Raw genomic sequence first — 22,573 nt, 5'->3', positions numbered from 1 at the left:
GACAAACTGAGCATCTGCTGTGAGCCGGTGCATCTCTCTGAAAACCACAGAGTCCTCTTTGTGTACAGCCCTCATGTTTAATGGTGTGTCTAGCATCATGTACAGAGGTGAACCTCTGACTGACCATGGTGCTCTGGTGAGGGAGAGTGAAACTTCAGTGTGGTTTCACGACAGGGGAGAAAATAACCTGCCTGTTGTTGATCAGTCAAACAGAATGAACACTGTTTTCTGCCAGTTAACATCGTCCAGCTTTGGGGCCATTACTATTCTAGCTAAAATAACAGCTGTTGTGGGTGTCACTGAGAGACAGCCCCGCGAGCCTTTCATACCCATTCCTCGTAGGTACTCAGGAGTGATAGGGATGTGTCAGCAGTTCATACATCTATGCATGTTAGTCTTTGATAAGCAGCCGCTCACCTAGTCTTCTGATTGTTCTAGCGTTTTATAATGAGTCTACTTTCCAGGAAGGCGTCTGCTTGATCCACCAGTGACTCTCCAGTTTGTAACACTCTCAATTCATTTTCATCTGAAATGCAAAGAGTATTTGATCATCCACTGCACGGTATAGAGGCTAGTAGTCGTTTGCTCTTTGTGTCAGGGCTCTGGTTCAGTTTCTGCATACTCCATTGACTTCCGCATTTTAGCTACAATGTGTGGGTGCGATGACAAGGCACTACAAGGTTTCTTTTTTCGTGGTCTGAGTGAGGAGGTGAAGGACGAGCTGGCGGCCAGTGATGAGACCGCCAAACTTGAGGACCTTATATCACTCTTCACTAGACTCGATGACTTGCCTTCGTGAGAGACGTAGGGAAAGAAGTTTCAGGCCCAGAAACTATGTTCCAACTTTCTAGCCCAGGACCTCTCACCTGCCGGAACTACCAGCTCCTCCTCTGCTAGAGTCCTCAAGTGACCAGTTAAACTAAGATTATTCAGTATCTAATGGTGTGTACCCCCTTTTGGTCATTTAGTCGACTTATTGGTCGATGCCGTCGTGGTCGACCAAGATTTTCATTGGTCGACTAAATGCACGCACTTTTGAAACAATTAAGTTGATCTCAATTTACACCAGAGGCCTTTGGCTGGTCAATCTTTTACCTTGGGCTAATATTTCATTAGAAAACCAGATAATCAAAGCTTTACAGACAGTGATGTTTGAATTGGTTGTGTGAAATGCTTTTGCAAAAAAAAAAAACATTGAGGAGAGCCTTGAGGACGGGAGAGGCCTCTCCTGTGTGCACATAAGCAGATAAGATCAGTGGCTCTGTGTCTTGGTGAGATGTTGTCTTCTATAGGCCAGACCTCTACTGTTGTTTAAACCTCAAATACCCTGGTTCTTGTGAAATAGCCTAAACGCGAGTCTCTGTCCTCTGTCTGCAGGTTTAGTGAAAAATATGGAAGAAACAAAACCGAAAGTAGCCCATAACATCAGGCCCAGCAGCTCATGGACCTGCTGTGTCTTTCTCCGCTTCATTCTGGCTTTTTCCGAGATAAATAAGACGAGGAGCTCCGCGTAACGTGAACCGATTCATCACTACGCCGTGCAGCGCCGAAGTCGAAGAAATGAAACAGCCTGAGAGGACGTCACACGGAACCAGCATGGCTCATGTTTACATCACAGGCGAAACAGGGACAAGTGTCACATGGAAGTGTCACCCAGAGGACATTTGGGAACAGGGACGATGATGGATCTACCGCTTTATTTGGATTATATGGACGTATGGACAGCACATGTACAGCAGCAGGTGCAGGAGTGAGACAGGTAGTCTGAGATTAAAGGTGAGATTAATGTGACTTTTACACATGAATGCGCATTTACGTTGCTTCTATGTATAAACAGTATAGTTACAACAAGAGCTCCTGCAATTTGATGTGTTATGAGTGCAGTTTGGGTCAGAAAAGTTGTAGTTATGCCAGCATCATGCCACGCCCCCTTTTAGTCCACTAGTCGCTGCTCAGGGCATGTTTTTGGTTGACCATGAAAATCTTTGGTTGTGGACAGCCCCAGTCTTGGGTTCAAAATGAAGCTAAAATACTCTCATAATGAACATTTTACTGAAAACATCATTAAAACAAACTTTCCTTGTTGAATGCGATTGAATTCAATTGCGATGAAGAGGGAAAAAAAACACCCTGGGAGTTTACGTTCAGCTCTGTCATGGTTAAACAGTCTTTATTTTAAATTCAAAGCGTCACACAAACTGTGCATTACATCAGAATCATGCAAAGTCACATCAGCAACAAGACAATTCTATAGAAAAAGAAGAAGAAGAAGAAGCAAAAGGAATACCCGCACTGAGTAATGTGGGGACTTTGTTCATTTGCAGTGGTGGTAGCACACTTGGGAGTAGATCTCTGGGTGTTTTCTGCGTCTCACTGTTGTTGAAGACACGGCTGCGTAAGTGAAAGTGTCGTCGGGCTGAAATCAGAAAAATGACATTAATATGATACAACAGGGAAAGATGGTGAAGCCAGGACTGATCAACTTGTTACATGGTGGTTTGTTAAGAATAAAACATGAATAGTTTTTGACCGTGTTTCTCAAATGAGTAATCCTATACTCGTCTGACCTGATTGCTGTGAGGAGCTCTTTGCTGTTCAGAGTTCAGTTCTGTCAAAGCGAGAAGTTTTTATTAAACAGTTATTACTTTCTGAAGAACAAAAGGACTGTGAGGAAATACCCGTCTTGTTGTTGCTGACTCTCCACATCCCCCACAGCAGCAGCAGCACCACCAGCCCGAGCACAGCGTTTGACCCAATCAGAGCCAGGACAGCAGGACTCTGGACATCGACCATTTCAACATCTGTAAAATATAAACATAATACAATCTCCGCATTTACACAATTCTAAAAAATGTGCACTTGTAACATTGAACAGAGAGAAATCATAACCACTTTTGTTCATTGTGGGTTTGAGAGAGACAAGAGAAAAGCTTTCCAAACCTTTGACCAGTACATTTTCTGTAACGTTGTCATTTCTTTTGTGCCATCTCGTTTTCAAGGATCCATAAAGGCTTTTTATTACCATTCAGTTGGATCCTGGTCCCTGAGCCGATCATTATGTCCCCACAGGCGGTGACCACACAGAGGTAGGTCCCATCTTCTGCTGAGCTGATGTCTTTGAGGGTCAGGTTATGGACACATGAGCTGCTCTCACAGAAGATCTTCTTTCCATGGTCCAAAGAAACAATTTCATAAAAAGCAGAGCCACCTCTAACCCACACAACACTGATGTGTTCTTGTGGACAGTGTCTGGAGGTGAAAGAGCAGCTGAGAGTCACAGAGTCTCCTGGCTTTGCTCTGATATACTCTGGACTCTGCAGCACAAACTGGACGGGCTCTGACTCCCCCTCGATCACCAGGACAGTGCCTGATCCAAAGAGAACGTCTTCCATGTAGGATATTCCACAAAAGTATGTGCCGATGTCCTTCACTGTGATGTCCTTGATGGTCAAAGTGAATTCATTCTCTGAAGAGTTCACTGAATAATAACGATCCATCAGTGCATTTGGCTTAAACAGTTGTAATGTCCTGTCAGAGCCCAGTTTGTACCACACTCTACTCTTATAGTTACTGTTGGTGAAGCATTTTATATCAACAGTTTGTCCCAGTTTTGCCGTTTTAAAACCTTCTGGTTGATCGACTTCCTGCAGCAAAACTCCACCTGAAAAATCCAAATGAAAGTTCACTAAAGTGCATTAAATAATGAGAAAAGTCCATGTGGAGAGTTACTTACACAGAGAGCAGAGCACAGTAATGACAACTATCTTCAGCGTCTCCATTCTGAGTGCAGTTGTGCTGCAGAGATTCTGAATCGAGGCGGGCTCTGGAAGTTTTATAAAGCTGTGACTGGAGCTTTCTGATTGGGTGATGAAAATTAACATAACTTTATCTGATTGGTTGAAAAAGACTGTTTGAACAAAAGCTGCATCATCGTCAGACACCGGGTTAGTTTCAGCCAAAGTAACATGACCTAAAGGAGCACAAAATGTAACTGGTGTATTATGGAACATCCTATTTCCCCTCATTTTCTTTAAAGGTTTATGGATTTTGTCAGTTTTAAGTAATACTCTGACCTCACAGCTATGTCTTCAGGTTTGTTCATTAATGTGTAGTCAACACCCAGATGTGGGCATCGCCTAAATTCCTGATTTCCAGAGGACGTTCTTGGCCAAGGTTTAGTTGAGTCGTGCATGTGCAGAACAAGAGAGGAGGCTTTTAGATCCTCAAGACTTGACTCTGTGATGTGATTCTGCGAGTCACTTCACACTTTTGCCGTTTCTGCAGCGCGTCTTTAAACTGGAGTAAGAAACCATAAATCCACAGGGGCAGGGCCTTCTCCATCACCGACCTTATTTATTTATGTTTGATCTCTTTTGATGGTCTTTTATTTAGTGTTACCTGTCTTTATTGTCTACTTATTGTAAAGTTATTCTTGTTGTTAACAGTGTGCCTTGTTTGTGTCTTGGTTGTTGAAATATATAAATAAAGTTGGATTGGACAACAGGAAATGAAGCCATGATAAAATGAGGACCTGACACATTTTGAAAATGGACAAGTAAAATAAGGTTTATCTGCAGTATGTGCCGGGAATGGAGTCTCTAAGCTTTTGATCAAAGAGTGATTGTAGAGTCAAGTTAGAAAAGGAAGATGTCCATCAAATCCATTAGAAGGTCATGGAAGGCGAAGAACTAGATCCACAACGGACATAGCAGCCAATGATCAAAGTCACACAAACACAACACTTACATGGTTTCATTTAGACGCCATTTTGCTAAAAAAATCCATGACACAAACTGAGCATCTGCTCTGAGCCGGTGCATCTCTCTGAAAGCCACAGAGTCCTCTTTGTGCACAGCCCTCATGTTTAATGCTCTGTGGCTTGTATCATGTGCAGAGGTGAACCTCTGACTGACCATGGTGCTCTGGTGAGAGAGAGTGAAACTTCAGTGTGGTTTGGCAACAGGGGAAAAAAATAAACTGCCTGTTGTTTGTTGGTCAAACAGAACGAACACAGTTTTCAGCCAGTTAAGATCGTCTCGCTAAAACCACAGGTGATTAGTGAGTGAGTCTAACTGAGAGACAAACCAGTGTGACATGATGTTAAACTGGTTTGAGTTTGTTTGAAAGAGTTTGTGAATAAAAGTACTTTATATGTTTGTCAACTAGGGCCGCCCCCTCTTGGTCAGACGATGGCATCTTGCTCGGACACATTTTTATTGGTCGACCAATTGCATGCGCTTCTTGCACTAATTAAGATGTCGGATTTCAGTTTCATATTAATATGACATTATCTGTGACCAGACAAAATCCTGGAGCCGAGGTACACGGTGCCAAAAAGAGAGGCCGCCTTAAGTTCATGCTTTGAACAAACGAGAACACGAGTACAGGAGTTGCTACAGAACTCTGAAGCTGTGGCCTCAACGACAGATTCATGGTCCTCTCTTCGAATGGAGGCCTACATGACTGTCACGGCTCCTTTTATTGACGCACATTGGATGATGAAAAGTGTTGTGTTCGAAACCAGACAAATGAATGAGGCGCACAGTGTCGAGAACATCGCTGAAAGACTAAGCAAAGTTGCAGATGGTTATGAAATCCCACCCGAAAGTCCTGTTGCAATCGTTGCCGATGACGCTACAAATACTATTCTCTCTGTTGAGAATCTGAAGAGGTCTGGAAGTGGCCCGAAGTCGGGTTAGTTTGGTGCACGGGGCACACTCTGCAACTGTACGTAAACACGGCACTCGAGTTTCACACACCGACACACTGTCGAACAGCACTGAGGGGTTCTTTGAAGCTCTTTATGGGAGTTTTCTGACACTTTTTCAAGCAGTGGGACAATTCCAACTGAAAGATTTTGTTTTGTAAAGTCCAAAGTTATGTTTTTCTGTTTTCATTTCTTTCAGACAAAAAGAAGGATACAAGGGATAACCTTTTGTAAATTCATTAAAAATTAACAACTGAAATGCACATGTACAAAAATATTCACCCGTTTACTTCATACTTTGTTGAGGCGCCTTCAGGAATGAATACAACCTCAAGTCGTCTTGGGTTTGATGCTACACACTCGGTGCACCTGCATTTGGGGCATTTTCCTCATTCTTCTCTGCAGATCCTCTCAGACCTGTCAGGTTACATAGGGAGCGTCGCTGCAAAGTTATTTTCAGGTCTTTCTAAAGATGTTCAATCGGGTTCAAACTGGGCTCAGTTTGGGCCATTCAAGAACATTCACAGACTTGTCCTGAAGTCACTGCTTCGTTATCTTGGTGCTGCTTGGCCTCAATGTCCTGTTTGAAGGTGAACCGTCGCCCCAGTCTGAGGTCCTGAGAACTCTGGGCAGGTTTTTATCCTGGATGTCTCTGTACATTACTGCAATCATCTTTCTCTCACCTGACCAGTCTCCAGGTCCTGCCACTGAAAAACATCCCCACAGGATGATGTTTCCACCACCAGGCTTCACCGTAGGAATGTATTTCCAGGTGATCAGTGGCGCCTGGTTTCCTCCAGACTTGATGCTTGGCATTCAGGACAAACGGTTCGACTCTTGTTTCTCATTGTCTGGGAGTCGTTTCGGTGCCTTTTGGCAAACTCAGAACAGGCTGTCATTCTGCTGATGTGAAAAACATTGGACTCATTTCAGGGAAAAGAATCAAAGTAATAGAAAGAGACAAACGTACAATACACTGGTTTGTCATTCAATGCGTTCTTATTTTCAACTGGACAAAAAGCAAATGAAAGGAGTTAAAATTGATTTGGAAACTTTCAGAAATGTTTTGTATATGTTGCCTTACAAAAATCAATGAAATTGGTGTCAAATTAAAGTTGAATTTTGAAACTGTAGCACATGTCCATGCTTTGAATGACTTTAGTCGAGTGACTTTTTCAGTCAGACGCGTTGGTTTCTCACTCCAGAGTAAACCACTGAGTCCTGTGTGGGCGATGCTGAGGCGGACCTGCGGGGGGCGCTCCTGGGCACCACATTCACTCTGGCGTAAGTGACCTCACCTTCAGCCTGAAAAAACAATACAAAGATGAATTACTCTCTTGGTGAGATTTGTTTGGACAAATAAACAACAAAGGCAAATCCTTGTGACCTGTGGAGCGTCAGCAGAGCCGGGACAGGAGTCTGCAACACAGACATTTCACATCCAGTATTTTCTCCAGTGCCAAGGAGAGAAAGTAAAATTGCTTGTATATATGATACCTGTCACTCGTTTCCTGCGGGCGTCGCAAACCACCAACACCAGGACAACCACGGCCGCTCCGAAGACGAGGTTCAACACCGTCAAGACGAGGACAGTGCGACTCACTTCAGACTGGACAGCTCCTTCCCCTGTGAGGAATAATTATGTTAAATTCATGCAATAGGACATGACATGTTGAAGATGCCAGGGTCAATAACAGCATAACCACATGCTTTTTCAAAGGGTCAAAGTGTCATATGAGGCCTGAGCGCCAACAGGGCTGGCAAAAGGGTCTTGTAATCTAACAGCAGTCCCCCAAAAGTGCACTAATGCAAACGGTCCTCTTTTGCACATCCCGTACATGTATAGCCTGGCCAGCCAGAATACACCTTTTTTTTCTGAGAAGAGAAAATCCAAGGTTGTTTGAATTCACTTCCCTCGATCATGAAGAACACCTGGTTGGGACTTTAGCTTGTGACCCACTGACACACTCACCTTCTCTCCTCTGACACCCTTTTCCTGTTCTTCACAAAAAGCGAATCTGGGCTCAGGGTGATTTCTTCCGATTTTCAATGGCTGTGATGTACAAGCTTATTAACCAGAATCAGAAAAGCAGGAAACTGCATGAAGCATACGGCGTATTTTGTAGTTTTACAATGGCATCGGCCACAAGAGCAGTGACTAATGTGAATGATCTACGCTGTTTTTGCCAGAAAAAACGAAGGATACAAGGAGTCATGAGCAACTCGGATCAGATTTTAAATGTAGGAGAACTCAACACGAATGTGTAAGGGCTTTTTCAATAAACATAAGATTGGAACTTTCAATAAGCGGCAACAAGAAGAAGATGAAAAGTACGCTCTTGTTAAGAACATTTAGGAAAATACTTATAATAGTAATAATAACTTGCAGTTAATTCAGTTCCTGTCGTGATAATGTGCTCTGTGATTTTCAGATTTGATCATCTGTTTGCACATTTCCAGACAGTCCTGCTTTTGAACAGATACAAAAAGCAGGAGCAGCTGGTACATGTACGTGTGGAATGAAAAAATAACACTGTATTGAGTCTATATTAGTCATTGGGTAAATCCCATATACTTGGATTACTGGACCCCTCAGTGACCCAGGACCCCGCCATGATGTTGTGATCTTAAAGGAATAGGCCACCGTTTTTATATACTAAGATATGTTCTTACCTCACTTTAGTCGAGTTAATATATCCCCGTCTGGTCATTGTCCGCGCGCTCTGTCACGCAAACGGAGCACATACGCAGCCTCTCCCATATGTGACATAGCTCCGAAAAAGCTCCCGATAGAAGCTACCAAGCTCTTCCACGTGTTCCCTATTTAAATAAAGTTACGTGAAGTGTTTTCATGCGAAGTATATTTACACAGAAATGTAACGTGTCGATTTTATAAGCAAATAAAAAGGGGGACTATATTGTGAGGCGTAATGATACGAGGAGCACAGCGTCCGCGTAGTAACTCCTAAAGACTTCCCCCGCTCACTTCCGTCAATAACCTTTAGGAGTTACTGCGCGGACGTTTTACTCCTCGTATCATTACGCCTCACAATATAGTCCCCCTTTTTATTTGCTTATAAAATCGACACGTTACATTTCTGTGTAAATATACTTCGCATGAAAACACTTCACGTAACTTTATTTAAATAGGGAACACGTGGAAGAGCTTGGTAGCTTCTATCGTGAGCTTTTTCGGAGCTATGTCACATATGGGAGAGGCTGCGTATGTGCTCCGTTTGCGTGACAGAGCGCGCGGACAATGACCAGACGGGGATATATTAACTCGACTAAAGTGAGGTAAGAACATATCTTAGTATATAAAAACGGTGGCCTATTCCTTTAACATACAGAGGCCACACTTGTCTATGTGCCTCAGCTGTCCACATCGTTACAAGCCCACTTGAACGCACCATCGGCACTAGAAATGCAGGACTTCATGCATGGTCAAATATTCCAGGAAAACAGTGGCCTACAGGTACTTTTACTTTTACAAAAGTGTGTTAAAGTGTATACATTTGAGCAGATTATTCTTTAAACCTACGGTCAGTCAGACTCATGTGATGCCTGGAGTGTGGCAGTTAGAGATGCGCGGGTCAATCCGAAATCCACAGCCACCCCACGGATGAGAAACTCCTGATTTCTTTTTTTTTCATAGAATAAAACGTCTACAGTAAGACTGGCTGAAATAATGCAAAAATTAGGACGCAAATTCATCTTAAAAATAGTCTTGTCTTGAGTTGTACAACTGTGCAAAACTGTCCTTTGGCCTAAAGACATCCGTATTTAAAAGCGCCCATTTTCTGGAGATTGACCTAACAAAACAAGTACTTGAATTATGTTGGACTTTATAAGAGATAAATTAAAAACAGGTGAGGCAAAAGTTGTGCAAAAAAAAAAAAAGCCAGAAGAGTAAAGTTGCTCTGCAAGATGGTTCTCCTGCAGACCACGTAATCAGCCTAACTTGTAAGGCACTGTACAAATTAAACAGTCGCAAAATGGCTACATCAAATCTGCCTCACCATAGTTGTGTTGCCGAGACAACAGCGCAGCCAAAACAGCCTTTAATGACAACATTTATATCCAACAAGGAAGCAAAGTCTTCACCAGTTTGGCACAGGGACTCATCAATGTTGATTCCTCACAGACAGACCATTTGTGATAAGGAAAAGGACAAGGCCAAAAGCGGAAAAGCTGCTCTCTGTAACGTTATTAACAGAGCGCTTGATTATGGGATTGGCACAACAACCGATATGTGGACGGATTGCTTCGATCATATACAGCGCTCACATATCACTTGATTCCTGAGGAGTGGGTACAACTGACCCGCGTGATCTCTACTTTGGAGTTTGACGCAAACAAGAAGAAAACTGCTGTAAACATACAAGACCAGAGAAGCAGGGAATTAATTGACATCGGCGTGTCTCCTCAGTACGTGTCTCCTATTTTGTCACAGACCAGGGCCCCAATATAAAAGCTGCTCTAAAAACTACATCCTGAAGAATACATCTGAGCTCCAGCATTGATGAGTTTGAGCACAAGTCAACTTCTGAAGTGCAAAGCGCTGGTCACTTACCTCAAGAAGTCTGACAGCACACTCAGTCTTCCTCACGCTGTGCAGCAAGAATACGAAGCAAGGTGGAATAGCAAAGTGGCGATAATAAACTCCGTGGCAAAACAATACAGACAGATCCATGAGCTGAACAACGAATGGAGGGTCTCCAAGTGGAAGTGCTGAACACTGTTGGTGAGTTTCTGTTCAAAGACGCTTCAGAAGAAGTGGAAGGTGATCGCTATCCAACCATCGACAGCGTGGATCTTTGGTACAACAAGCTCAAAGTGCACTGTGAGCCAAGGTGCACAGATCCCGACTACATTCAGTATATTCACAATCGCGCAGGGAGGCTCTTGAATGTAAAATTAATCTTAATAACCACCCACAAAATCGCTACCTTCCTGACGCCGCACTTCAAAAGTCAGCGGCCTTCTGCAGCAGGTACGTTATGCACCGGTGATATATGGATTTGTAGGGTTATAATATTTTATGCATATAGCATCACAATATTGGGCGACTAAATCCCCTTTCCTCGTTATTTAGTGTCAGTGGAGGAGATGGAGAGCAGCGAAGCCAAGGCTGTCTGAGGAGGAGCCGTGTGAAGGTTTAGGCTACGTTGACCATAGCCTTTCGAGCTTGCTTAAAATAGCCTAGATATTAAATATGTTTTTTTTACCATTATTATTAGGCCATTAGTAGTCTTACAGGATTAATACATATTTTTGTTATTATTGCTAGGGGTGTCACAGAAAAGGCGCAGGGTCATAAAAAGCTGACCCACGCTAGTGGCCGTGTTTAGAGCCACCCTCCGCGGCCTGTCAGTGTGAGGTCCCGGGGTTTCCCAGGGTTCGAAGCTGCTCTGTCTGTGGCAGAGCTGGATCTGTGGTGAATTATTCGAGGGTGACTTGTGATGACTTTAGCCTGTGCCTCGCTTTGTCCCTCCATAATATTTCAGGGGTGTTTGGAAGTGGAGCTATTATTGCGTCTTTCTCACATTGGAGCTCTTCTATTAGAAATAGCCTTGTGTTTTTGGACCCTGGTGCACTGTTATTGAAAACATGACACGATATTCAGTATGACTGTAAAAATCTATAAATCAGCCATTATCTTAAAGGCTAAAAGAGTGTACAAAAAGTAGCAGCTTATAGTCAGTAAATCATGTTTGAATGTTGTTATTACAAAAAATGGCCGATAACATTTTTTCTCACATTTTACAATGTCGAGAACATAAGAAACACATGGAACCTGGAGCGATAAATGAGAGAATCAGTGCAGAAGATGTAGTGCTATGTAAATGGTCACATTCCGCCCTGATGCTCTAAAGAAAAGCTCAAGTTTACTAATGAGATCTCGTTTTCAAGGATCCATAAAGGCTTTTTATTACCATTCAGTTGGATCCTGGATCCTGTGCCGATCATGATGTCTCCACAGACGGTGACCACACAGAGGTAGGTCCCATCTTCTGCTGAGCTGATGTTTTTGAGGGTCAGGTTATGGACACATGAGCTGCTCTCACAGAAGATCTTCTTTCCATGGTCCAAAGAAACAATTTCATAAAAAGCAGAGCCAGCTCTAACCCACGCGACACTGATGTGTTCTTGTGGACAGTGTCTGGAGGTGAAAGAGCAGCTGAGAGTCACAGAGTCTCCAGGCTTTGCTCTGATATACTCTGGACTCTGGAGCACAAACTGGATGGGCTCTGACTCCCCCTCGATCACCAGGACAGTGCCTGATCCAAAGAGAACGTCTTTCACGTAGGATATTCCACAAAAGTATGTGCCGATGTCCTTCACTGTGATGTCCTTGATGGTCAAAGTGAATTCATTCTCTGAAGAGTTCACTGAATAATGACGATCCATCCATGCATTTGGCTTAAACAGTTCTAATCTCCTCTTAGAGCCCAGTTTGTACCACACTCTACTCTTATAGTTACTGTCAGAGAGGCATTTTATTTCAACAGTTTGACCCAGCTTTGCAGTTTTAAAACCTTCTGGTTGAACGACTTCCTGCAGCAAAACTCCATCTGAAAAATCCAAATGAAAGTTCACTAAAGTGTATTAAATAATGAGAAAAGTCCATGTGGAGAGTTACTTACACAGAGAGCAGAGCACAGTAATGACGACAATCTTCAGCGTCTCCATTCTGAGTGCAGTTGTGCTGTACAGATTCTGAATCGAGGCGGGCTCTGGAAGTTTTATAAAGCTGTGACTGGAGCTTTCTGATTGGGTGATGAAAATTAACATAACTTAACCTGATTGGTTGAAAAAGGCTGTTTGAACACGAGCCGCATCACCGTCAGACGCTGAGTTTGTTTCAGCCAAAGTAACATTACCTAAAGGAGCACAAAATGTAACTGGTGTATTATGGAATATCCTATTTCCCCTCATTTTCTTTAAAGGTTTATGGATTTTGTCAGTTTTAAGTAATACTCTGACCTCACAGCTACGTCTTCAGGTTCGTTCTTTAACGTGTGGTCAACACCCAGATGTGGACATCGCCTAAATTCCTGATTTCCAGAGGACGTTCTTGGCCAAGGTTTAGTTTAGTCGTGCATGTGCAGAACAAGAGAGGAGGCTTTTAGATCCTCAAGACTTGACTCTGTGATGTGATTCTGCGAGTCACTTCACACTTTTGCCGGTGCATCTCTCTGAAAACCACAGAGTCCTTTGCCTCTTTGTGTACAGCCCTCATGTTTAATGCTCTGTGTCTAGCATCATGTGCAGAGTGTGAACCTCTGACTGACCATGGTGCTCTGGTGAGGGAGAGTGAAACTTCAGTGTGGTTTCACGACAGGGGAGAAAATAACCTGCCTGTTGTTGATCAGTCAAACAGAATAAACACTGTTTTCTGCCAGTTAACATCGTCCAGCTTGGGGGCCATTAATATTCTAGCTAAAATAACAGCTGTTGTGGGTGTCACTGAGAGACAGCCCCGTGAGCCTTTCATACCCATTCCTCGTAGGTACTCAGGAGTGATAGGGATGTGTCAGCAGTTCATACATCTATGCATGTTAGTCTTTGATAAGCAGCCGCTCACCTACTCTTCTGATTGTTCTAGCGTTTTATAATGAGTCTACTTTCCAGGAAGGCGTCTGCTTGGGCTGTCGCTTTATCCACCAGTGACTCTCCAGTTTGTAACACTCTCAATTCATTTTCATCTGAAATGCAAAGAGTATTTGATCATCCACTGCACGGTGTAGAGGCTAGTCGTCGTTTGCTCTTTGTGTCAGGGCTCTGGTTCAGTTTCTGCAAACTCCACTGACTTCCGCATTTTCGCTACAATTTGTGGGTGCGATGACAAGGCACTACAAGGTTTCTTTTTTTCGTGGTCTGAGTGAGGAGGTGAAGGACGAGCTGGCGGCCAGTGGTGAGACCGCCAAACTTGAGGACCTTATATCACTCTTCACTAGACTCGATGACTTGCCTTCGTGAGAGACGTAGGGAAAGAAATTTCAGGCCCAGAAACTATGTTCCAACCTTCTAGCCCAGGACCTCTCACCTGCCGGAACTACCAGCTCCTCCTCTGCTAGAGTCCTCAAGTGACCAGTTAAACGAAGATTATTCAGTATCTAATGGTGTGTGCCCCCCCATGCACTTTTGAAACAATTAAGTTGATCTCAATTTACACCAGAGGCCTTTGGCTGGTCTATCTTTTACCTTGGGCTAATACTTCATCATAAAACCAGATAATCAAAGTTTTACAGACAGACTGATGTTTGAATTGGTTGTGTGAAATGCTTTTGCAAAAAAAAAAAAACATTGAGGAGAGACATGAGGACGGGAGAGGCCTCTCCTGTGTGAACATAAGCAGATAAGATCAGGGGCTCTGTGTCTTGGAGAGATGTTGTCTTCTATAGGCCAGACCTCTACTGTTGTTTAAACCTCAAATACCCTGGTTCTTGTGAAATAGCCTAAACGCGTCTCTGTCCTCTGTCTGCAGGTTTAGTGAAAAATATGAAAGAAACGAAACCGAAAGTAGCCTATAACATCAGGCTCAGCTGCTCATGGAGCTGCTGTGTCTTTCTCCGCTTCATTCTGGCTTTTTCCGAGATCAATAAGACGAGGAGCTCCGCGAAACGTGAACCGATTCATCACTACACGGTGCAGCGCCGAAGTCGAAGAAATGAAACGGCCTGAGAGGACGTCACACGGAACCAGCGGGCGGAGCATTTCACAATAAAGCACATGGCTCATGTTTACATCACAGGCGAAACAGGGACAAGTGTCACATGGAAGTGTCACCCGGAGGACATTTGGGAACAGGGACGATGATGGATCTCTCTTTATTTGGATTATATGGACGTATGGGCAGCACATGTACAGCAGCAGGTGCAGGAGTGAGACAGGGAGCTGCAGTCTGAGATTAAAGGTGAGATTAATGTGACTTTTACACAGGAATGCGCATTTACGTTGCTTCTATGTATAAACAGTATAGTTGCAACAAGAGCTCCTGCAATTTGATGTGTTATGAGTGCAGTTTGGGTCAGAAAAGTTGTAGTTATGCCAGCATCATGCCACGCCCCCTTTTAGTCCACTAATCGCTGCTCAGGGCATGTTTTTGGTCGACCATGAAAATCTTTGGTTGTGGACAGCCCCAGTCTTGGGTTCAAAATGAAGCTAAAATACTCTCATAATGAACATTTTACTGAAAACATCATTAAAACGAACTTTCCTTGTTGAATGCGATTGAATTCAATTGCGATGAAGAGGGAAAAAAACACCCTGGGAGTTTACGTTCAACTCTGTCATGGTTAAACAGTCTTTATTTTAAATTCAAAGCGTCACACAAACTGTGCATTACATCAGCATCATGCAAAGTCTCATCAGCAACCAGACAATTCTATAAAAAAAGAAGAAGAAAAGCAAAAGGAATATCCACACTGAGTAATGTGGGGACTTTGTTCATTTGCAGTGGTGGTAGCACACTTGGGAGTAGATATCTGGGTGTTTTCTGCGTCTCACTGTTGTTGAAGACACGGCTGCGTAAGTGAAAGTGTCGTCGGGCTGAAATCAGAAAAATGACATTAATATGATACAACAAGGAAAGATGGTGAAGCCAGGACTGATCAACTTGTTACATGGTGGTTTGTTAAGTGTTTCTCAAATGAGTAATCCTATACTAGTCTGACCTGATAGCTGTGAGGAGCTCTTTGCTGTTCAGAGTTCAGCTCTGTCAAAGCAAGAAGTTTTTATTAAACAGTTATTACTTTCTGAAAAACCAAAGGACTGTGAGGAAATACCCGTCTTGTTGTTGCTGAGTCTCCACATCCCCCACAGCAGCAGCAGCACCAGCCCGAGCACAGCGTTTGACCAAATCAGAGCCAGGACAGCAGGACTTAGGACATCGACCAATTCAACATCTGTAAAATATAAACATAATACAATGTAGGCATTTACACAATTCTAAAAAATGTGCACTTGTAACATTGAACAGAGAGAAATCATAACCACTTTTGTTCATTGTGGGTTTGAGAGAGACAAGAGAAAAGCTTTCCAAACCTTTGACCAGTACATTTTCTGTAACGTTGTCATTTCTTTTGTGCCATCGCGTTTTCGAGGATCCATAAAGGCTTTTTATTACCATTCAGTTGGATCCTGGTTCCTGTGCCGATCATGATGTCTCCACAGACGGTGACCACACAGAGGTAGGTCCCATCTTCTGCTGAGCTGATGTTTTTGAGGGTCAGGTTATGGACACATGAGCTGCTCTCACAGTAGATCTTCTTTCCATGGTCCGAAGAAACAATTTCAGAAACAGCAGAGCCACTTCTCACCCACATGACGCTGATGTGTTCTTGTGGACAGTGTCTGGAGGTGAAAGAGCAGCTGAGAGTCACAGAGTCTCCAGGCTTTGCTCTGATATACTCTGGACTCTGGAGAACAGACTGGACGGGCTCTGACTCCCCCTCGATCACCAGGACAGTGCCTGATCCAAAGAAAACGTCTTCCATGTAGGATATTCCGCAAAAGTACGTGCCGATGTCCTTCACTGTGATGTCCTTGATGGTCAAAGTGAATTCATTCTCTGAAGACTTCACTGAATAACGACGATCCATCAGTGCATTCAACAGTTGTAATGTTCTGTTTGAGCCCAGTTTGTACCACACTCTACTCTTATATTTACTGTTGGTGAAGCATTTTATATCAACAGTTTGACCCAGCTTTGCAGTTTTAAAACCTTCTGGTTGATCGACTTCCTGCAGCAAAACTCCATCTGAAAAATCATAATGAAAGTTCACTAAAGTGTATTAAATAAAGAGAAAAGTCCATGTGGAGAGTTACTTACACAGAGAGCAGAGCACAGTAATGACAACAATCTTCAGCGTCTCCATTCTGAGTGCAGTTGTGCTGTAGAGATTCTGAATCGAGGCGGGCTCTGGAAGTTTTATAAAGCTGTGACTGGAGCTTTCTGATTGGGTGATGAACATTAACATAAATTTACCTGATTGGTTGAAAAAGGCTGTTTGAAAACAAGCCACATCACCTACAGACGCTGAGTTTGTTTCAGTCAAAGTGACATGACCTAAAATAGCACAAAATGTAACTGGTGTATTATGGAACATCCTATTTCCCCTCATTTTCTTTAAAGGTTTATGGAATTTGTCAGTTTTAAGTAATACTCTGACCTCAAAGCTACGTCTTCAGGTTCGTTCTTTAACGTGTGGTCAACACCCAGATGTGGGCATCGCCTAAATTCCTGATTTCCAGAGGACGTTCTTGGCCAAGGTTTAGTGGAGTCGTGCATGTGCAGACACAAGAGAGGAGGCTTTTAGATCCTCAAGACTTGACTCTGTGATGTGATTCTGCGAGTCACTTCACACTTATGCCATTGGTCCCAAATCCTGCAGCGCGACTTTAAACTGGGAGTAAGAAACCATAAAACCACAGGAGCAGGGTCTTCTCCATCACTGACCTTATTTATTTATATTTGATCTCTTTTGATGGCAGGTCTTTTTTTTAGTATTACCTGTCGTCATTGTCTACTTATTTTGAAGTTATTCTTGTTGTTAACAGTGTTCCTTGTGTGTGTCTTGGTTGTTGCTGGAAATGAGCCATGATAAAATGAGGACCTGACACATTTTGAAAATGGACAAGTAAAATAAGGTTTATCTGCAGTATATCCCGGGAATGGAGTCTCTAAACTTTTGAACAAAGAGTGATTGTAGAGGTCAAGTTAGAAAAGGAAGATATCCATCAAATCCATCAGAAGGTCATGGAAGGCGAAGAACTGGATCCACAACAGACATAGCAGCCAATGATCAAAGTCACACAAACACAACACTTACATGGTTTCATTTAGACGCCATTTTGCTAAAAATTTACATGACACAAACTGCGCATCTGCTCTGAGCCGGTGCATCTCTCTGAAAGCCACAGAGTCCTCTTTGTGCACAGCCCTCATGTTTAATGCTCTGTGGCTTGTATCATGTGCAGAGGTGAACCTCTGACTGACCATGGTGCTCTGGTGAGAGAGAGTGAAACTTCAGTGTGGTTTGGCAACAGGGGTAAAAAATAACCTGCCTGTTGTTTGTTGGTCAAACAGAACGAACACAGTTTTCAGCCAGTAAACATCGTCTCACTAAAACCACAGGTGATTAGTGAGTGAGTCTAACTGAGAGACAAACCAGTGTGACATGATGTTAAACTGGTTTGAGTTTGTTTGAAAGAGTTTGTGAATAAAAGTACTTTATATGTTTGTGAACTAGGGCCGCCCCCTCTTGCTCATTTAGTCGACTAAACAGACAATGGCGTCTTGCTCGGACACATTTTTATTGGTCGACCAATTGCATGCGCTTCTTGCACTAATTAAGATGTCGGATATCAGTTTCATATTAATATGACATTATCTGTGACCAGACAAAATCCTGGAGCCGAGGTACACGGTGCCAAAAAGAGAGGCCGCCTTAAGTTCATGCTTTGAACAAACGAGAACACGAGTACAGGAGTTGCTACAGAACTCTGAAGCTGTGGCCTCAACGACAGATTCATGGTCCTCTCTTCGAATGGAGGCCTACATGACTGTCACGGCTCCTTTTATTGACGCACATTGGATGATGAAAAGTGTTGTGTTCGAAACCAGACAAATGAATGAGGCGCACAGTGTCGAGAACATCGCTGAAAGACTAAGCAAAGTTGCAGATGGTTATGAAATCCCACCCGAAAGTCCTGTTGCAATCGTTGCCGATGACGCTACAAATACTATTCTCTCTGTTGAGAATCTGAAGAGGTCTGGACGTGGCCTGAAGTCGGGTTAGTTTGGTGCACGGGGCACACTCTGCAACTGTACGTAAACACGGCACTCGAGTTTCACACACCGACACACTGTCGAACAGCACTGAGGGGTTCTTTGAAGCTCTTTATGGGAGTTTTCTGACACTTTTTCAAGCAGTGGGACAATTCCAACTGAAAGATTTTTTTTTGTAAAGTCCAAAGTTATGTTTTTCTGTCTTCATTTCTTTCAGACAAAAAGAAGGATACAAGGGATAACCTTTTGTAAATTCATTAAAAATCAACAACGGAAATGCACATGTACAAAAATATTCACCCGTTTACTTCATACTTTGTTGAGGCGCCTTCAGGAATGAATACAACCTCAAGTCGTCTTGGGTTTGATGCTACACACTTGGTGCACCTGCATTTGGGGCATTTTCCTTATTTTTCTCTGCAGATCCTCTCAGACCTGTCAGGTTACATGGGGAGCGTCGCTGCAAAGTTATTTTCAGGTCTTTCTAAAGATGTTCAATCGGGTTCAAACTGGGCTCAGTTTGGGCCATTCAAGAACATTCACAGACTTGTCCTGAAGTCACTGCTTTGTTATCTTGGTGCTGCTTGGCCTCGATGTCCTGTTTGAAGGTGAACCGTCGCCCCAGTCTGAGGTCCTGAGAACTCTGGGGCAGGTTTTTATCCTGGACGTGTTTGTACATTACTGCAATCATCTTTCTCTCACCTGACCAGTCTCCAGGTCCTGCCTCTGAAAAACATCCCCACAGGATGATGTTTCCACCACCAGGCTTCACCGTAGGAATGTATTTCCAGGTGATCAGTGGCGCCTGGTTTCCTCCAGATCTGATGCTTGGCATTCAGGACAAACGGTTCGTCTCTTGTTTCTCATTGTCTGGGAGTCGTTTCGGTGCCTTTTGGCAAACTCAGAACAGGCTGTCATTCTGCTGATGTGTAAAACATTGGACTCATTTCAGGGAAAAGAATCAAAGTAATAGAAAGAGACAAACGTACAATACACTGGTTTGTCATTCAATGCGTTCTTATTTTCAACAGGACAAAAAGCAAAGGAAAGGAGTTAAAATTGATTTGGAAACTTTCAGAAATGTTTTGTATAGGTTTCCTTCAGTTCAATTTTGAAACTGTAACACATGTCCATGCTTTGAATGACTTCAGTCGAGTGACTTTTTCAGTCAGACGCGTTGGTTTCTCACTCCAGAGTAAACCACTGAGTCCTGTCTGGGCGCAGCTGAGGTGGGCCTGCGGGGGGCGCTCCTGGGCACCACATTCACTCTGGCGTAAGTGACCTCACCTTCAGCCTAAAAAAACAATACAAAGATGAATTACTCTCTTGGTGAGATTTGTTTGGACAAATAAACAACAAAGACAAATCCTTGTGACCTGTGGAGCGTCAGCAGAGCCGGGACAGGAGTCTGCAACACAGACATTTCACATCCAGTATTTTCTCCAGTGCCAAGGAGAGAAAATAAAATTGCTTGTAAATGTGGTACCTGTCACTCGTTTCCTGCGGGCGTCGCAAACCACCCACACCAGGACAACCACGGCCGCTCCGAAGACGACATTCAACACCGTCAAGACGAGGACAGTGCGACTCACTTCAGACTGGACAGCTTCTTCCCCTATGAGGAATAATTATGTTAAATTCATGCAATGGGACATGACATGTTGAAGATGCCAGGGTCATTAACAGCATAACCACATGCTTTTTCAAAGTGTCAAAGTGTCATATGAGGCCCGAGGGCCAACAGGGCTCCATTATAATCTAACAGCAGTCCCTCAAAAGTGCACTAATGCAAACTGTCCTCTTGTGCACATCCCGTACATGTATAGCCTGGCCAGCCAGAATACACCGTTTTCCTTGAGAAGAGAAAATCCAAGGTTGTTTGGATTCACTTCCCTCGATCATGAAGAACACCTGGTTGGGACTTTAGCTTGTGACCCACTGACACACTCTCCTTCTCTCCTCTGACACCCTTTTCCTGTTCTTCACAAAAAGTGAATCTGGGCTCAGGGTGATTTCTTCCGATTTCCAATGGCCGTGATTTACAAGCTTATTAATCAGAATCAGAAAAGCAGGAAACTGTATGACGCATGCGGCGTATTTTGTAGTTTTACAATGGCATCGGCCACAAGAGCAGTGACTAATGTGAATGATCTACGCTGTTTTTGCCAGAAAAACTGAAGGATACAAGGAGTCATGAGCAACTCGGATCAGATTTTAAATGTAGGAGAACTCAACACGAATGTGTAAGGGCTTTTTCAATAAACATAAGTTTGGAACTTTCAATAAGCGGCAACAAGAAAAAGAAGAAGATGAAAAGTACGCTCTTGTTAAGAACATTTAGGAAAATACTTATAATAGTAATAATAACTTGCAGTTAATTCAGTTCCTGTTGTGATAATGTGCTCTGTGATTTTCAGATTTGATCATCTGTTTGCACATTTCCAGACAGTCCTGCTTTTGAACAGATACAAAAAGCAGGAGCAGATAGCTGGTACATGTACGCGTGGAATAAAAAAATAACACTGTATTGAGTCTATATTAGTCATTGGGTAAATCCCATATACTTGAATTACTGCACCCCTCAGTGACAGCGACATTTACTTTTACAAAAGTGTGCTAAAGTGTATACATTTGAGCAGATTTTTCTTTAAACCTATGGTCAGTCAGACTGATGCGCTGCCTCGGAAGTGTGGCAGTTAGAGATGGGGTCAACCCGAAATCCACAGCCAACCAGCGGATGATAAACTCCTGATTTATTTTTTCTCATAGAATAAAACGTCTACAGTAAGACTGGCCGAAATAATGCAATAATGAGGACGCAAATTCATCTTAAAAATAGTCTTCCAAAACTGTAAGCCACACAACTGCCTGTACGTTTGCATGAGTTTTACAATTGTGCAAAACTGTCCTTTGGCCTAAAGACATCCGTATTTAAAAGCGCCAATTTTCTGGAGATTGACCTAGCAAAACAAGTACTTGCATTATGTTGGACTTTATAAGAGATAAATTAAAAACAGGTGAGGCAAAAGTTGTGCACAAAAAAAAAAAGCCTGAAGAGTAAAGTCGTTCTGCAAGATGGTTCTCCTGCAGACCACGGAATCTGCCTGACTTGTAAGGCACTGTACAAATTAAACAGTCGCAAAACGGGTACATCAAATCTGCTTCACCATAGTTGTGTTGCCGAGACAACAGCGCAGCCAAAACAGCCTTTAATGACAACATCTATATCCAACAAGGAAGCAAAGGCTTCACCAGTGTGGCACAGGGATTCATCAATATTGATTCCTCACAGACAGACAATTTGTGATAAGGAAAAGGACAAGGCCAAAAGCGGAAAAGCTGCTCTGTGTAAGGTTATTAACAAAGCGCTTGATTATGGGATTGGCACAACAACTGATATGTGGACGGATTGCTACGATCATATACAGCGCTCACATATCACTTGATTCCCGAGGAGTGGGTACAACTGAGCCGTGTGATCTCTACTTTGGAGTTTGACGCAAACAAGAAGAAAACTGCTGTAAACATACAAGACCAGAGAAGCAGGGAATTAATTGACATCGGCGTGTCTCCTCAGCAAGTTTCCACGGTTATTTTTGTCATAGACCAGGGCCCCAATCTAAAAGCTGCTCTAAAAACTACACCTGGATTCCATGCTCCTCATTGGTCCTTAACGACATCTTGAAGAATACATCTGAGGACAAAGATGCTCCAGCATTCATGAGTTTGATCACATGTCAACTTCTGAAGTGCAAAGCGCTGGTCACTTACCTCAAGAAGTCTGGCAGCACACTCAGTCTTCCTCACGCTGTGCAACAAGAATACAAAGCAAGGTGGAAACGCAAAGTGGCGATGCTAAACTCCGTGGCAAAACCATACAGACAGATCCATGAGCTGAACAACGAATGGAGGGTCTCGAAGTGGAAGTGCTGAACACTGTTGGTGAGTTTCTGTTCAAAGACGCTTCAGAAGAAGTGGAAGGTGATCGCTATCCAACCATCGACAGCGTGGATCTTTGGTACAACAAGCTCAAAGTGCACTGTGAGCCAAGGTGCACAGATCCCGACTAC

At 43.2% G+C, this 22,573-nt stretch overlaps 2 long non-coding RNA genes across 2 annotated transcripts; both read right to left on the bottom strand.

Annotated features, from left to right (window-relative positions):
* Positions 1 to 6,816: 6,816 nt before the first annotated feature.
* Positions 6,817 to 7,327, bottom strand: LOC306980330. Its single transcript, XR_013794012.1, has 3 exons — positions 7,205 to 7,327; positions 7,095 to 7,126; positions 6,817 to 7,012 (listed from the first exon to the last, which is right to left on the bottom strand). It is a non-coding gene; the product is annotated as an uncharacterized lncRNA (long non-coding RNA).
* A 12,285-nt stretch (positions 7,328 to 19,612) lies between these two features.
* On the bottom strand, positions 19,613 to 20,111 carry LOC306980326. Its single transcript, XR_013794008.1, has 3 exons — positions 19,990 to 20,111; positions 19,880 to 19,911; positions 19,613 to 19,797 (listed from the first exon to the last, which is right to left on the bottom strand). It is a non-coding gene; the product is annotated as an uncharacterized lncRNA (long non-coding RNA).
* Positions 20,112 to 22,573: the final 2,462 nt, after the last annotated feature.

The sequence above is a fragment of the Gobius niger genome, assembly GCF_951799975.1.
Source record: "Gobius niger genome assembly, chromosome: 21".
Classification (NCBI taxonomy): Eukaryota; Metazoa; Chordata; class Actinopteri; order Gobiiformes; family Gobiidae; genus Gobius; species Gobius niger.
The sequence above is the reverse complement of the archived record's forward strand: the minus strand, read 5'-3'. Positions and strand labels throughout refer to the sequence as shown.